A 16,572-nucleotide genomic window follows, 5' to 3' on the forward strand; every position below is an offset into this window, starting at 1 on the left:
GTTTGCCTTGAGTCAATTTTTATTGGTAAGAACATCCCACATCCTCCTTTCATTTTCATATTTAAATATATAAAAACAATTCTGGGTAAAAGAGAGGAATGACTTGTTCTAGTTTTTGAAGGCATCATCTAGTAAAGCTTAAAGCCCCTTGTGATTAATTTAAAACTAAACATAACGTTGCTGCTTGTTAAATGTATTTATATATATATATAAATATATATATATTATTTTTGAAGAGCAGGAATGTGACTACTCGTGCATCCCTGATCTTCAATTTGGGTTGAAGCAAAATCCACCACAAGGTGGTTTTCATAGTCCAGGCAATCTCGATCCTCGGTTCAAGTGGCTAACCACCAATGGCTAAACAAGACATTTTATGAGTTGTGAAATCCAATTAAAATTTGGTCCACCTTTTTTAATTTAAATTTAACCACTTGCTAGGATGCCACATCGGTACCCCATGTAACTATACTTGTCTGGGAAGAGGATGGGATCTAATCACCGTTGAATAACAAAAAAAAAAAAAAAAAGATTATAGCAGAATAATGTGTTCGGTAACGTTATTTTTAATTTAAAGTATGGATATTTTGACTATATTTTAAACACTCTTTTTCCTTTGTCTTAAGGACTTTCTATTCTAAAAATGGTTAATTCCGGTTTGGAATCATTTAACTAGTGAGCTTTACCATCTGCAACATCACCTTTGATGCTATTATCACCGGAAAAACACTTATAAATATATATGATACAAGAAGATAATGACAGTATTGTGGAAATGTTAGAGACTTTAACAATGACGATATTTCAGTCGGTCCCACAAAGAAGTCCTAATGTTGTAACTGCTTAGAGATCTCATCGACAATGATATAAAAAGTCTTCACAACCAACAAACATGATTTTTCGGGTGTTGATCGGTTCACCAATTTTTGGATCGACTATTATAAAATGGATATTTAAAAAATTAAATTGAACAACTCTAAACATAAATTTTATTTTAAAATCAATAAAGAAAAATAGAGAAGTGGATTTTTAAAAAATAAAAAACAAAAATATTTCGTAACAACCTGTAAGATTGCACTTTTTATTACATTTATTGGGAGTAAAAACCCATATAAAGCTGCTTTTTTTTTTAGAAACATATTATACTTGTTAAGATCACTTTAACTATTGGGTGAAATAGAATCAATATCTTTAGTAAAAAAAAGATCACACATGATATCGTACGGCCATAGATAGAAACTTACAACATTTATATCATTATAGAATTTGATGAAATTTTGTTTTATAAAAAACATAATCTTACTAGATAAATGAAATATTATATTTATTGTATATGTTTTTGATAAAAAAAAGTAATTATAATGTTAATATTGTAATAATATTAACCATTTCTTTTGTTAACTTTAATTATAATCTTACAAATATTTAATGAAATAGACTTTTAAAACTAATTAAAAAATACGGTATACTAAATATTTAATATTCATATTAATATAAATTTAAATATTAAAAAAATCATTATTATAATAATATTTAATCCTAATTTTTATTATTCTTTATCATTTATATATAAAAAAAACATTACTCTTTTATATTGTTACTTAATCTAACTTATATAGATATATATATTTATATAATTAAATAATAAAAAATATTATAAAAACATTATATATAGGTGTCGTGTGTACAAAGAATGTGATGATGTAACTACAAAAGAAAGTAGAATAACATCTATCTTCTATCAATAATAAACAAGTTTTTTCTCCAATCACTGAAGTGTGTTTTGAAGAATATTATGATCGAATGTTTTGTACCTTAACTAGAGGTAAGTAAGACAATTTGTGATATAAAAAGTTATCATATTATTTATTTTTCTAAAACTATAGACAATTTTTTTAATAAGTTTATGTTTATATGACTTCTGTTTATTTATTTAAAGTTTACATGACATTTAAAAAAACATAATAAAAATAAGGGATATTAGCGGCATAAATACCTAAGTCTATGCTTCTGTTGCACTTAAATACCTATGTTGACCAGCGTTTGATCAATGACACTGAGTTAATTTATACGACAAAATAAGAATTAAATGAATTGAAATCGACACAAATTTTTTTTATAATGGTTCGGTCTCAAGAGTTGGTAATGACCTACGTCCACTTGCACTTTTATTTATCGAAGAAGCGTCAAACTTAGGATCAAGAAGAAACATGCTTTAACTGAGTTTCTTAAGTTGACAAAAGAATACATTTCGAAGGGTTTTGTACGTAAAGTGCTTACAAAAGAACTCTCTAGCTCTTTCTCTCGTCTATTTCACTTAGGATTAATGATTGAATAAACCCTTTATTTATAGAGTCTTAGTGGGCTATGTGCCCTTAGAAGCAAATCTAGGCCCTACAAGTGTAGGTGTGGGATCAGTACATTCAGTTACATATTCAAATAATATAGGAATAATACAATTTAAATATCAGTTACTTAAATATCTTGGAATATTTGATAGTGTCTCGTGAAACCCAGATCTTTGGGTAAAGCGTGCTACTCATCGAGCAAGTCTTGTACTCCAAGTAGCTTCATGGGATGGCGCTAGTATGCTCCATCATCAAAGACATTATTGGCTCTTTGTGAAACAACCTTTTATATTCTGACATAGCCTCCTCGAGTAGCTACTCCTTCCGACCAACATTCTGAAATTAATGTGGTATGACGCCATGTGTCTTCTTCGTAGCAGTCACGTCATCCAATCAAAATTTGGTTAAACATTTGCGCCCAAGTTTTTCCTAGGGCGACCAACATTGGATAAACTTCCAATCTTCGACATCTAGTCACCTTCTTAATATCACTTTACACCTCATAGCTTTGCTTTTATATGCAATGTCCATGCCTCCTCGAATATGCATCTGACGACTTTTGGGTTTCCTATGCGTCTGTCACACTTTCCAAATCTGTCATTGTAATGCCCCAAATTTCCTAATAAGGTCTAGGACCTTGATTAGGAGGCCGGGAGGGCCATAGTTGCTTAATTACGCTATTTAATGATATTATGCATGTTTAGGTGTATTAAATATGCATGTGAACCCATTTGTGATTAATTGGGTGATTTTCATATTTTGGCCATTTCGGGCATTTTTGGCATATATGTGAAATGGGCGTGGTGCTTTGTTATTATCTGGTTATGCCAGGGTTACCCAGCACAAGACGATCCTAGGAGGTAAGCTAGTGGGAAAGTCACAACGGGATTTAAGCTTGACTTGGAGTAAGTCAAGGGGTATTTATAGCATTACCGGGTTATTGGGTAATGGGAATTAACATTTGGTGATAAATTGGGAGTTAGTAAGACCAGGGGGAAATTCTGGAAGTTTTGACTATAATGTCCCCGGGGGTGTTTTCGGGACCCCGAGCATTAGGTTTTATTGGAAGCTACTTAAGCTTGAAGTAACCTTTTAAGAAAAATAAAAAGAACGTTCTGTACGTTCTCTCTCCCTAAAGTTCCCTTTTCGTTCCTGATCGCATTTTCGAGGGTATCTTGAGTTCTAAGACTCGGAATCAAGCGAGGATCTAGGCATAGCAATCCTAAGGAGAATTAGAAGCTTATTAGCCGGAGGATTTAGTTGAAAACAACTCAATCGGAGGTAATTCAAGTTTAAGTTTTAAGTTTTTAAAAGTCTTTAAGCTTGAATTGGACTTTGTGAATCGTTGGGTTTCTAGTTTGTTTGAACCTTGGGTTTTGGTGGTTTTGGACCATTGGGGAGTTTGGGAACTTTGATTTAATGATTTGGGAATGTTTAGACATGTTTTTGGGAGGTTTTAAAAGGTTAAAACGAAGGGAAAATGGCTGCCCCGAAGTTGGGCCGCGGCCCTTGCTCGATGAAGCAGGTGCCCCAGTTTTGCCTTGTTGGGAGCCGCGGCCCTTGGTGTTGGGCACCGCGGCGCTTGCTTCTGGTGGTGCTAGGGGCCGCGGCTCAGGGTGCCAGGGCCGCGGCTCAGGCAGGCTTTTGAGCCGTTTGGGTGTTTTGACCCCGGGAACATGGTTTTAGGCCTCGGGATCATTCCTACTACCCGGATTAGTGAGGGTTGATGTCTTGGAGGCTAAGTTTTAGTTCAAGGGTTGGTTTTAGAACTTGAACTCATTGGATCACCATTTGTGGTTGTGACTAGGTTAACACTAGAGGCTTGGATCAGGATCGTGCTTGTGGCTCATTTGTTGGTAACCTGTGCTTGGACCTAAGGTAAGAAAACTGCACCCCATATGTGACATGCATGGTTATGATTGATGCATGTTGAATGTTTAAATGTAAACATTGATAGCATAATGAATGCTTGGCAATCTTGCCCATTTGCATATGGTTATTGAGGCATGCTGGATGATTAAGTGTGATGCATGTGATGCACGAGAAACATGTGATTAGGGCATGCCATGAATGATGAACATGAGATTGGTCAGAGTTTGAGTCTCTGAGTTTGTGCATGATCATAATTATGCCAGTAACTGTTTAGTAAGCATGCTGAATGCCCTATTCTTGGATAATTGGCATATGATACACATTGATAGCATTGCTTGCCTGTGCATGGTACTGACTAATTAGTCAGATTTGGCAAGGGTGCTAGTATCAATTGTGAAGCTGTGACTCATTAGTCAGGTTCGGCAATGGTACTGGGCACTAGTCATGTTGTACTGACTCATTAGTCAGAATGGTCTTAGCGTGTATCACGCAAGCCATCAAAGATGAGGTCTATTTGACTATCAGCATTGAATGACTCAAAGAGCATTAATGCCAGACCGACCCCGAGGGTCGATGAATGAAATAAGCGCTTGGAGGCTAGTGGCTTACTCAGCAGCCACTCTCCCATTTGAATTAGTGACGTGCTTGTCAGTCACTCAGTAAGGTTTACCAGAACCTATTGAAGGTTAGAGGCTTACCCAACAGCCACCCTTCCATTTGAATTAGTGACTTGCATGGCAGTCACTCAGTATGGTTACCAGAACCTATTGAAGGTTAGAGGCTTACCCAACAGCCACCCTTCCATTTGAATTAGTGACTCGCTTGTCGGTCACTCAGCGTGGTTTATCAGAACCTCAAGTGTTGTGACACTCACTTGATGAATATCATAAGCGCTTGAAGGCTAATGGCTAACCTAGCAGCCTCTCTTCCATTTGGTTAGTGACTTGTTTGGCAGTCACTCATCTGATTAGGAGTGACTTGATAGTCCTCCAATCAGAAGGCCAGGATTTCTTATCCTGGATACCCAGCATCTGTTTGAACTCATTTGCATGCTGAATAGAGCTATGATAGCTAGGCATGCCAGATATGATTCGATATCATGATATGACTGTTTATGAGCATATGAGTTTTCTTGCTGGGCTTTGGCTCACGGGTGCTTTGTGGTGCAGGTAAAGGAAAAGGGAAAGCTGGACCATCTTTGAGTTGGAGAGCTTAGGTGATGACGTGTACATATGCAGCTGCTCGACCAATACTTGGGCGTGGTTTGAAAGTGGAACTAGGGTTGAACCCTGTTTTGTCGCCTAGATCGGCTTGATGTAAATAACCTTTTGTAATGAACTCTGAAATTATATTTTTGGGAACCCAATGTATACAGTAAACGTTCTAGTGAAACGTTATACCTTAACCAAAGTTTTTAACCCTAAACCGCTAATCATACTTAGTTACACATTTATGGCCAAATGACTCGGTTAGCGAGTTTAGCACTATTTGCAATGTGCACTGTAGCGGTCCCTGGAGTTGGGGCGTTACAGTCATCATTGCACATTTTCAGCGAAAAACGAGGCACCTTTCCACCAACCCACACCATGACATCACATCACCCAGAAACTCATAATTAATTTTTTAAGATGATGTCATCTACTTGTTTTTGAGTCGTTACCTATAAATAGGTCTTCTCATAACCTTTCCTTCTTTACTTTTTCAAATTTTCCAAGCTTTCTTTTTCTCTGAAATCCTCTCAAACCGTGACCTTTCTCTTCATTTCCTCTTCCAAAAATCCTCTTTTTCTCCCAGTCTTTTAACCAATTTTTCATCACAGTAAATTTCTAACTTCATTTTTTGTATTTGCATGACCCTTTATTACTTGTCGCATAACTTCCATGCATCTTTTGGAGATTTCATATCTGTGTGTTCTTGAATGTTCTTGATTTTTTACGTAAAAATTTGTCTGTTTTTTTGTTGTTGCAAAAATCACTGATTTTCTAGGAAAATGTATGTTTAGGGAGTAATAAAAGGATTTTAGGTCTTGGATTACCCTTGATTGTGTTGTTGGCTTCGAGAGGATTTTTTTAAAAAAAAAAACTCAAAGAAGTATTGCTTGCCTTTTTAAATTTGTACTGGTTTCTGCTTGAAGGTAGAATAATGTTTCTCGAACAACTTACACTTAGTTAGGCACACACATAGGCTGGTTGAATAGCTCACCCCATCTACTTTTTACCAGATGTATTCCCACAATCACTAAGTGAATGATTATTCTATTGACCCGTACCTGCTACAGACACTGGTCGATGAAGTGGAACGTAGACAACAAGATATTGACCTCAATCGTGATATTCCAGAGCCATCTGATAAATCTGGTGAGCACTCTCATTATGATTTTCATTTTGTTGCCGATCAGAAATATTGCCGGATGATTGAGCAATTAGAACAAGGAATAAGGAAATTCCTTCCAAATAATTGGACTTTTATTGCTCATCCTGTCTCTATAGTGATCCACTCTCGGTCGGAATTCTGACTAGAGGGCGTGCAACGAGCAGGTCTTCGATTGTTGAAGAGGCCATAAATGTTGCTTTCTGTTTTTCAGATATGGCCAGGATCAAGTAGACAACCAGACACAGATCTGCTACAGATCCTCAGGTTGCTAGGTATGCGATCAGTGGGCAGAATGCTGAGAAACCCATACAACAACAGCAACAACAACAATAACAACAACCCGAGCAGCTAGAAAGAGAACAGACCGATCAACAAACACAACCACAAGAGCAAGCACACGACCCCAAGAGGTTCCATTTGACGAGATTGATTTTGACGACGAACAGTTAACCGATGTCATAAGACTCGTCGCAAAGAGAACAGCTCGCTCCAGGAGGCAGTTAATCTCATATTGGTATGAGAGGATCGAGATTAAGATAATAAACTTGAAACAATTCACAGTAAAATAAAGTTAAAAAATCTTTAGATTAATTACTACTAGTACTGTTTGCTAGTATTATGAATACAAGTGACCTAGATTCGGGTCACTAGTGTAGTAGGACACTTTAGTGAATGTATTTTATATATAGTAATATATAGAACTGAACCAGATGTGATTTGTTAATACTTGTTTAAACACCGTTTCATAGTATTAATCAAACACATCAAACGATGATCATATACACGATGATTTTAATACTGAGGTTACTATGAACTCCTATATATGTCATCTGATCCTTTGATTCATGCGTTAAGGTTCGTCAGATTGATCAGGCTATGAACAATTGTTTTAGGGACTCAATGATATATGTGACGCCCCACGTCACTATGGCTGCTTTCTGGAATGACGACTGGCCCTACAAACCAACACGAGTCTTTTCAGCGTGCTTTGTCCTCACTCACATGCTTCCTAGGAAAACTTCCCAGGAGGTCACCCATCCCTAGATTACCCCAGGTCAAACACACTTAACTTTGGAGTTCTCAAGTGATGGTCTACCGAAAAGAAGAAGCCATAGTGACGTGAGGCGTCACAAATGGTATCAGGGCCTTGACCCAGCCGGAAGTGTGGCCGATGGGGACGTCGGGCCCATAAGGTGGGGTGATTGTGACAGTCAAAATCCCGTGATCCGTAAGGCGAAAGACCGGGTAAGCTGTGCAATCCCACACCGTCTGGGGAAGGTCAAGTGTGATGATTCTAAGACTGTGTAGGTATGGGACTACACAGTTGAAGATGGCTTAAATGGATTGATGGGTACTACCTATATCAACAAGATGCATCTTCTTTTCGATAGCCCATCACTTGAGAACTCCAAAGTTAAGCATGCTTGACCTGGGATAATCTAGGGATGGGTGACCTCTTGGGAAGTTTTCCTAGGAAGCATGCGAGTGAGGACAAAGCATGCTGAAAAGACTCGTGTTGGTTTGTAGGGCTAGTCGTCATTCCAGAAAGCAGCCATAGTGACGTGGGGCATCACAATATATATAGTTGGGGACATAGTTTAACCGATATGTAATCTATACCTTTTTATAGATTGAATAATGGTTCCCTATGACTTTTGGAACTGAAAAGGTTATGAGTGCTCATGTCGCAAAATTGTTGTGACACAACCTTTACTAATAAAGTCAATGGTACTCTAGGAACAAGATATAGTTAAAAGGGTAAAATGATAATTTTATTCCTTTTTAATAATGAACCATTAATAGAGGATTAACTTTGTATGTAATGATTATATTAATGGACACCTTATTATTTAGTAAAGTACTCTGTAAATATATGTCTATAATTATCAAGAGTTCAATCTCATATTATATTGGAGTAATCATGAGATTAATAAATATGATTATTAAATCAAAGAGTTTTGATTAGTAATATAATATTTATTGGAGCTTGATATTATAGGTTCATAGGTCCCCAGGGTGACTCTATCAACACCATATCAATGTAAGAGTTGATATAAGGGTAAAACTGTAATTTAGAAATTTGAGAAGAATTTTATTCTTTGGGTCAAATATACAATTATATGATAATTGAGGTTGAATAATTAATTTGGAATTAATTATTAAATTTTTGAAAAATAATTATTTATTTAAATATAGAAATTTTGAAATACATATATATAAAAAAATTAATTAATTAATTAAAATTTGAAATTAATTTTTTTATTTGAGTGGGAGAAAATAAAATTAGTAAGTCAAATAGTTTTTGATTTATTGAATTTTAAAAGATGATGATAATGATGATCATCAATTTGAATTTTGAATTTTTATTGAAAATTTAGATATTGAAATATGGTTGTGATATTTTCCTTAAAAAGAAGATACCATATTTTGTGGAAGGATTTATTTTAATTAAATAAATAAATAAAAGAAAAATATAATATCTCTGAAAAGAGAATATTGCTACACGCATGGCACAGTCCACTGTGCCATGCGTGTAAGACAGTATAGATAAAGTATCAGTATTGTTTTTATTTTATTTATTTAATTAATTAATAATTTGAAAATAGCTTTTTTTTCTTTTCAAATTTGGTAAGTTAGATATTACCTAAATCAATTCCTATCATATTACTATTATTATTAGGAATAATAAGTTAATATATATATATTATATGAGAAGAAGAAGAAGAAGAAGAAGAAAAAATAGTAATTCAGAAAAAGTTTTAGAATTTGTCAGACAAGAAATTGTCATCTTCTTCTTTTATTCTAACATTTCTCAAGCCATAATCCAATTTCTCATGTGTTGAGATATACTTGTGATTTCTAAATTACAAACCCTTATTCTCTATATGTCCACACACATCTTGCAGTGTAGAGAACACTCTGGAAGATCGATAAATATACGAAAAGACTCAAGGACACTTGATAAGCTTCAAGAGGTAAATTTTTCTAAGCTTGAATATTTGTATATATGTGTATATGATATATATAAGTATATGTATAATTATATATATGTTACATGATTAATGATATTGCATATTAATGTTTCTGTCTGGATGTTTTCTTGAACATATAAAATGTTTATATGAGAGATGGAAATTTTTTGTGTTATCACACTGGGCCCACCACGCCATTTTTGTTGTGCACTCTAATTATTTTTCCAACACCGTTGATGTTCGAGCAATAGTTCGATATGACCATAAGACTTTCAACAAAATATCTGTAAAATGCCCTAAACTAATACTTTGTAAAACATCTATACGCTCATAAACTTACAGAAGAAAACCACTTATTATATGAAAATTTAAGTGGGGCCTTGCTAAAACATGCAAGTTGGACTCAATAGTTTAAAAAAAAATAAAACTTTTCATGCAACGTTTTAAAAATAAATATAGTTCAAGTCTCACTGACAAATTTGGAAATCAAAATAAAAACATAACACCGTCCTTTAAATTTTTGGCGTTTTAAGCTGATCGTTTGTTTGCCCATAGGATACCCCCATGTCATACACACCATGACGTCGGAACACCCCACATCACCATGCGTGCCAATGAGAAACCCTATTTTCTACCTAGAAGGAAAAGTAAGGGGGTGAGCTAAAAACCCATTAAGGAAGTACAAAAAACACACAAATAAACACAACAAAACATATTCATATTCATACATCATTATACATCATACTTAACTTCATCACCATATGTCATCATCATAAACATAATCATAAACATTTTCATCATAAACATTATCATCATAAGCATCATCACCATCATATCTTTGTGAACATGACCCCCTATCTTGTCCATGTCACATCTTGAGGTAAACAGGAGGCTCTGATCATTGAATAACCTCGACGCATCCGTCTTTTGAGTTACATCTTTATATCCTTAGCAACTCAGGTTACGTCTTAGATCCTTAGTAACCCATTTGTTGTGTCGTGTTCATCACGTTAACAACCATTTACATATCATACAACATAAAGACATACATGCAATCTAGTAGCATCAATACAAAAAGGATATACATGATTCATAAAATTTCACCATATCAATTAACAACAACATTTCATACTTCATATCACAAGGTATATCATCATACATAACATTTATCTTCATACAAACCAAACTTACCATTCATATCATAATTAAACAAAAATTCTATCTAACTTCCTTACCTCAAGTCCGAGCAAAGAAAAAATTGAACAACTTCACAACGGACCCATAACCATAATCAAATAGCATTCCTTAGTATCACATAAGAATTTCTTGTGCCCAACTTATATACCCCATGTCTGCATGGGCCATGCACATATGGTGAAATCTACACATATTTTCCAAGCAGACACATTTTATACATTAAAACCACAAAAAGAATAATGCAACTTCTACCTGTGATACATGCATGATTTTCAAGTAAAAATCATATGGTTGAATATTAGACATATTTTTTAACGTAAAAGTGCATTTGCATGCGACATGCATATGTGAGAACGTTGTTAAAAAGTGACGTTAAAAATTATAATTTCTACGTGTTTATTTCTATCATTTTCAAAATAAGGGTTTAGCAACATACTTTCTCACCCTTATTTATTTCTTTTAAATCCCTAGTTGATTAAACCTCTTAAGACATTATATTTTATTCCATAAAAATAATTTATTTAGCCATTAAAAAATACAATAAATCCATTTATTATTTTTATATTGCATAAGACTAACAAAAACTTGAAACTATTTAAAGTACTTATAAATATCATGTTCCCTTAGAAAAATTACAATTTTATTTAAATTAATAAAATTATAAAATTGATGTGAGGAAAATATAATCTTAGGTGTGAGAAAATATATTTTACTTGTATTAATTAAGACTTGATTTTATGTAATGAAAATTTATATGTAATAATCAAATAATTATTTTTAATTTATTAAACTAAACTTTCAGCCACCATGTAATTTATTTAAAAATCACAAGTGAATTTAATCTCAATATTTTTCTTAATAAAAATCAAGAAAATCATACTCATTAAAATGTGAACATTCAAGGTTATATTTTAAATACCATTTATATATATATATATATATATATATATCTATTTAGTTTATGGTGTTATATTATTTCAACAAACACACAAAATTTCTTTGATTTAAAAGACTCTTTATAATTTTTACCAAAAATTCCTGCAACAAAATAAACCTTCAAAAATCACCATCTTGGAATTAAAATTCATATTTTCTCTAAAAATATATAAAAAAACTGTAGATATTTATTTGAGTATAAATATTATTTTAATGTAAATTAAAATTCTCTTTTTATTTCTTAAAAACATCATGGCACTTGCAAAATCATTTAAGCATGCAAATCATTATTTTCATCATATTCTAAGTCATTTATACACAAAAATCAGCAAGCATAACAAGTCATGAAATTCATTTTTTACATCATGTTTCACAAAAATTTACACAATAATCATTCATGTTTAATTAACACAAATTTAAATACAGCCCTAGCATGCACCTATTATCATATTGTAAATCTAAGAAAATCCCTAACATCACATAGACATTCAAATCATAGGCATGCTTCAAGATCAATCATACACACATATGAAACAATAACCTAGGTCAAAACCCTCATGAATTAACCATAAAAATAAAACCAAAATTCTCATAAACATATTCATGGATTCAATTACAAGAAATCCAAATAAATTATCATGCCAATATTTACATAGGATCTTAGAACATGGATCTAACAAAATTAAAATAACAATCATACAAGGAGGATCCCTATACATGCATAAGCCAAAACCTATCATGAACATGAACATAGAATATCCAAAAATCAACATGTCCCAAACATTCAACCTCACAAGTATGTTTATCAAAAACATCATGAACCCTATATTAAGACTAGGCCGAAACCCCTCATCAAAACAATCCCTCAAAACCACAACCAACACAACATTTATAAGTCAAGATCCATCACCACAACAACCAAAAGGCTAGATTCACTACCTCCTTGATAGAAATCAATACCACAAGGTTGATTCTCCTCTTGAGCACCTATAATTTTTGAACCCTAACAAGAACAAGGAAGAAAACAAAAGAAAAAGAAGAACATCATTACTTTAGATTCAAGAAGAAGAGAATAAAAGAAAAAGAAACAACATAATTGAGTACCTACACCTAGGGATTTTGAATCCCTTCTTCTTCTTCCTCTCCTTGTTTCTTTCTTTCTTTCCTTCTTCCTTTCTCTCTCTAGCTCGTGCTCTTCCTCTCTATCTCTCTAGCTGTGCTCTTCCTCTCTCTCTCTCTCTCTCTCTAGCCGTGGGTTCCAATGAGAAAAAATGCTATTCTCTTCTTTCCTTCCCTCTTTATTCTAACCTAGCCCATAATAGCCTAATGAAAGAAAGGTAAGTTTCATATTTGTGTTTATTTTCATTTATTTTGTTTTTTATTTGATTTTTTCTTAATTATAGGAAAATAAGAGTGCATAAAGATGACAACATCTTTTCCTATTTTATCTAAAATCACCCAAATAAAAATGGTAATGAAATCCCTCATTTCCCACCATACTTCACACGTACACATCTTCCTTTCCCTTTCCTTTATTTATTTTTATTTAAATAAACAAGATAAATCTAATAAAAAGAAACAATAAAGTGTGTAGAAAACTCTATACAAGTGCACCATGTAACCATGCACATGCACACACTCAATCACTAGGATGCATCACTACCTACCATGCACCTTGGTGTATTCAACCAAAACTCAATTATTCACAAAATAAATAAATACATAAATAAACAATTAACAATTAAATTCACAAAATTCTACCAAACAATTCTAACAATTAATTTAAACAAATAAATAAAATAAATCACAACACTTAACAATTAGATAAAATAAAGCACACAATTTAATAAATAATAAAAAAAACTTGGTGCTCTACAATATACCCTCCTTAAAAGGAATTTCGTCCCGAAATTCTTTCTTACCAAATAATTCAGGGTATCTTTCTCCCATGTCCTCCTCCAGCTCCCATGTTGCTTCTCGTTCCGTACTATTCTTCCACATGATCTTAACTAATGGAATCATTTTGGATCTCAATTCATTGATTCCCCTTTCAACAACACGCTCTGGCTGTTCATCATAACTCAGATCATGCTTCAGCTGTAACGACTCGTAACTCAAAACATGAGAGGGATCTGACATGTACTTACACAACATCAAGATGTGAAAAAAATTATGCATTTCGGCTAATGCTGGGGGCAGTGTCAAATGATACGCAACTTGCCCTACTCTGTCCAAAATCTCAAATGGACCTATATATCTATGGCTTAACTTCCCTTTCTTTCCAAAACACATAACACCCTTCATCGGCGAGATTCTTAATAAATTAACTCGCCCATTGAAAACTCAATGTCCCTTCTCTTAAGGTCCGCATAACTCTTTTGCCTACTCTGCGCGGTAAGCATCCTTTGGCGAATCTTCTTGATTGCCTCACTGGCTTCCCTAACTGCCTCAGGGCCTAAAATCTATTTCTCCCCAACTTCATCCTAGTGTAAAGGAGATCTACACTTACGCCCATAAAGCATCTCATAGGGAGCCATCCCAATAGTGGATTGGTAACTGTTATTATAGGAGAACTCCATTAGGGATAGGTATCGGTTCCAAGACTCTGAAAATTCCAAGGCACCACATCTCAACATGTCCTCTAGAATCTGTATAGTTCTCTCAGACTGCCCATCGGTTTGAGGATGAAACGCAGTGCTAAACTTTAGCCTTGATCCCATAGCTCTCTATAGTCCCTTCCAAAAGTTCGATGCGAACACTGACCATCGATCGGAAATTATCGACTTTGGAACCCCATGAAGTCTCACTATCTCACTCACAAATAAATCCGCATACTGGTCCGCCGAGTAGGTGGTATTAACTGGTAGAAAATGGCGGACTTAGTGAGTCTATCCACTATTACCCAAACAGAATCATGCTGCTTTGTGGTCCTGGGTAACCCTACCACAAAATCCATTGCTATATTCTCCCATTTCATTCCGGAACATAAAGCAGTTGAAGTAACCCAGCTGGCCTTTGGTGTTCTGCCTTAACTTGCTGGCATGTCAAACATCTGGCAACAAACTCAGCAATATCCCTCTTCATACCAGGCCACCAATACAACGCCTTAAGGTCTTGGTACATCTTCCTCGACCCTGGGTGCATGGAGTAGGGTGTTGTATGCACCTCTTTCATAATACTTTCCTTAATCTCGCCATTATCAGGCACACAAATCCTATCCTTGTATCGCAGCAGTCCACCGTTGGACATGGTGAAATCACTGCTACCACCTTCTTGTACCAAAGCCTCTTGCTTCATTAGGGCTTCATCCACTTTTTGTCCTTCTCTAATTTGTTCCAGTAGGGAGGATTGTAACGTGAGGTTCTTTAGGCTTCTTGTCACAAGTTCGATTCCGACATTTATAATCTCCTTCTGAAGAGGAATCTCTATTACGTTTAGTGTTGAGACGCTCCCATGTCCCCGTCTACTTAATGCATCAGCAGCCACATTATCCTTGCCTGGGTGGTATAGAATTTCACAATCTTAGTCCTTCACTAATTCCAACCACCTTCGCTGCCTCATATTTAGTTCCTTTTGTGTGAAGAAGTATTTCAGACTTTTGTGGTCAGTGTAGATTTTGCACTTGTCCCCGTATATGTGATGTCTCCATATCTTTAGTGCGAACACCACTGCTGCCAACTCCAGATCATGAATGAGATATCGTTGCTCATAATCTTTGAGTTTTCTGGAAGCATAAGCTACCACCTTCACATCTTGCATCAACACACATCCTAAGCCGTTCTTTGACGCATCACAATACACCGCAAATTACTCACCCTTTGTGGGATCACAAAGGATAGGTGCGGAAATTAACTTATCCTTCATGGTCTAAAAAATTTCTTCACATTTCTCGGTCCATGCAAACTTTTGATGTTTGCGGGTTAAGTTGGTCAAGGGTGTGGCGATCTTTGAGAAACCCTCGACAAACTTCCGATAATAACTCGCCAATCCTAAGAAGCTTCGAACCTCTGAGGCATTCTTCGGCTGGGGCCAGTCTCTAATGGCCTCGATCTTGGATGGATCTACTGCTATCCCATTCTTGGACACTATATGCCCAAGGAAAGTTACTTGTTCCAACCAAAACTCACACTTAGAGAACTTAGCGTATAGTTGATGTTCTCGTAGTCTTTTCAGGGTCAACCTCAAATGCTCCTCATGCTCCTCCTTAGTCTTTGAGTAGATAAGGATATCGTCTATGAACACTACCACAAACTTGTCCAAATAGTCCTTAAATACCCTGTTCATCATGTCCATGAATGCTGCTGGGGCGTTAGTGAGTCCAAAAGACATCACTAGGAACTCATAGTGTCCGCAACGATTTCTAAAAGCTGTCTTCGGAATGTCACCCTCTTTCACTTTTAACTGATGCTACCCGAATCGTAGATCAATCTTTGAGAATACTGCTGCCCCTTGCAGTTGATCAAAAAGATCATCTATCCTAGGCAACATATATTTGTTCTTGATGGTGACCTTATTGAGTTCTCGGTAATCGATGCAAATTATCATGCTCCCGTCCTTCTTTTTCACAAATAGGATTGGTGCTCCCCATGGCGAATGACTAGGTCTTATGAACCCTTTGTCCAACAACTCCTATAGCTGGTTCTTAAGTTCCTTCAACTCAGCAGGTGCCACTCGATAGGGAGCTTTAGAGATCAGTGTTGTTTCTGGTGCAAGTTCGATCACAAATTAGATTTTTCTGTCCAGGGGTAATCCTGGTAACTCCTCGGGAAACACTTCCGGAAACTCACAAACGATATGGACATTTTCTGGTTTTAATTATGACTCCTTTGATTTATCTACCACACTAACCATAACCATGTTGCATCATATTCCGT

The 16,572-nt window shown here is 35.1% G+C and overlaps 1 long non-coding RNA gene across 1 annotated transcript; it reads right to left on the reverse strand.

The window, feature by feature from the left end:
- Positions 1-9,441: 9,441 nt before the first annotated feature.
- Positions 9,442-13,059, reverse strand: LOC133833876 (uncharacterized). The gene is made up of 3 exons (XR_009893187.1): positions 12,803-13,059; positions 12,638-12,701; positions 9,442-10,200 (listed from the first exon to the last, which is right to left on the reverse strand). It is a non-coding gene; the product is annotated as an uncharacterized LOC133833876 (long non-coding RNA).
- Between the last annotated feature and the right edge of the window lie 3,513 nt (positions 13,060-16,572).

This window comes from Humulus lupulus, chromosome 5, assembly GCF_963169125.1.
Source record: "Humulus lupulus chromosome 5, drHumLupu1.1, whole genome shotgun sequence".
Classification (NCBI taxonomy): domain Eukaryota; kingdom Viridiplantae; phylum Streptophyta; class Magnoliopsida; order Rosales; family Cannabaceae; genus Humulus; species Humulus lupulus.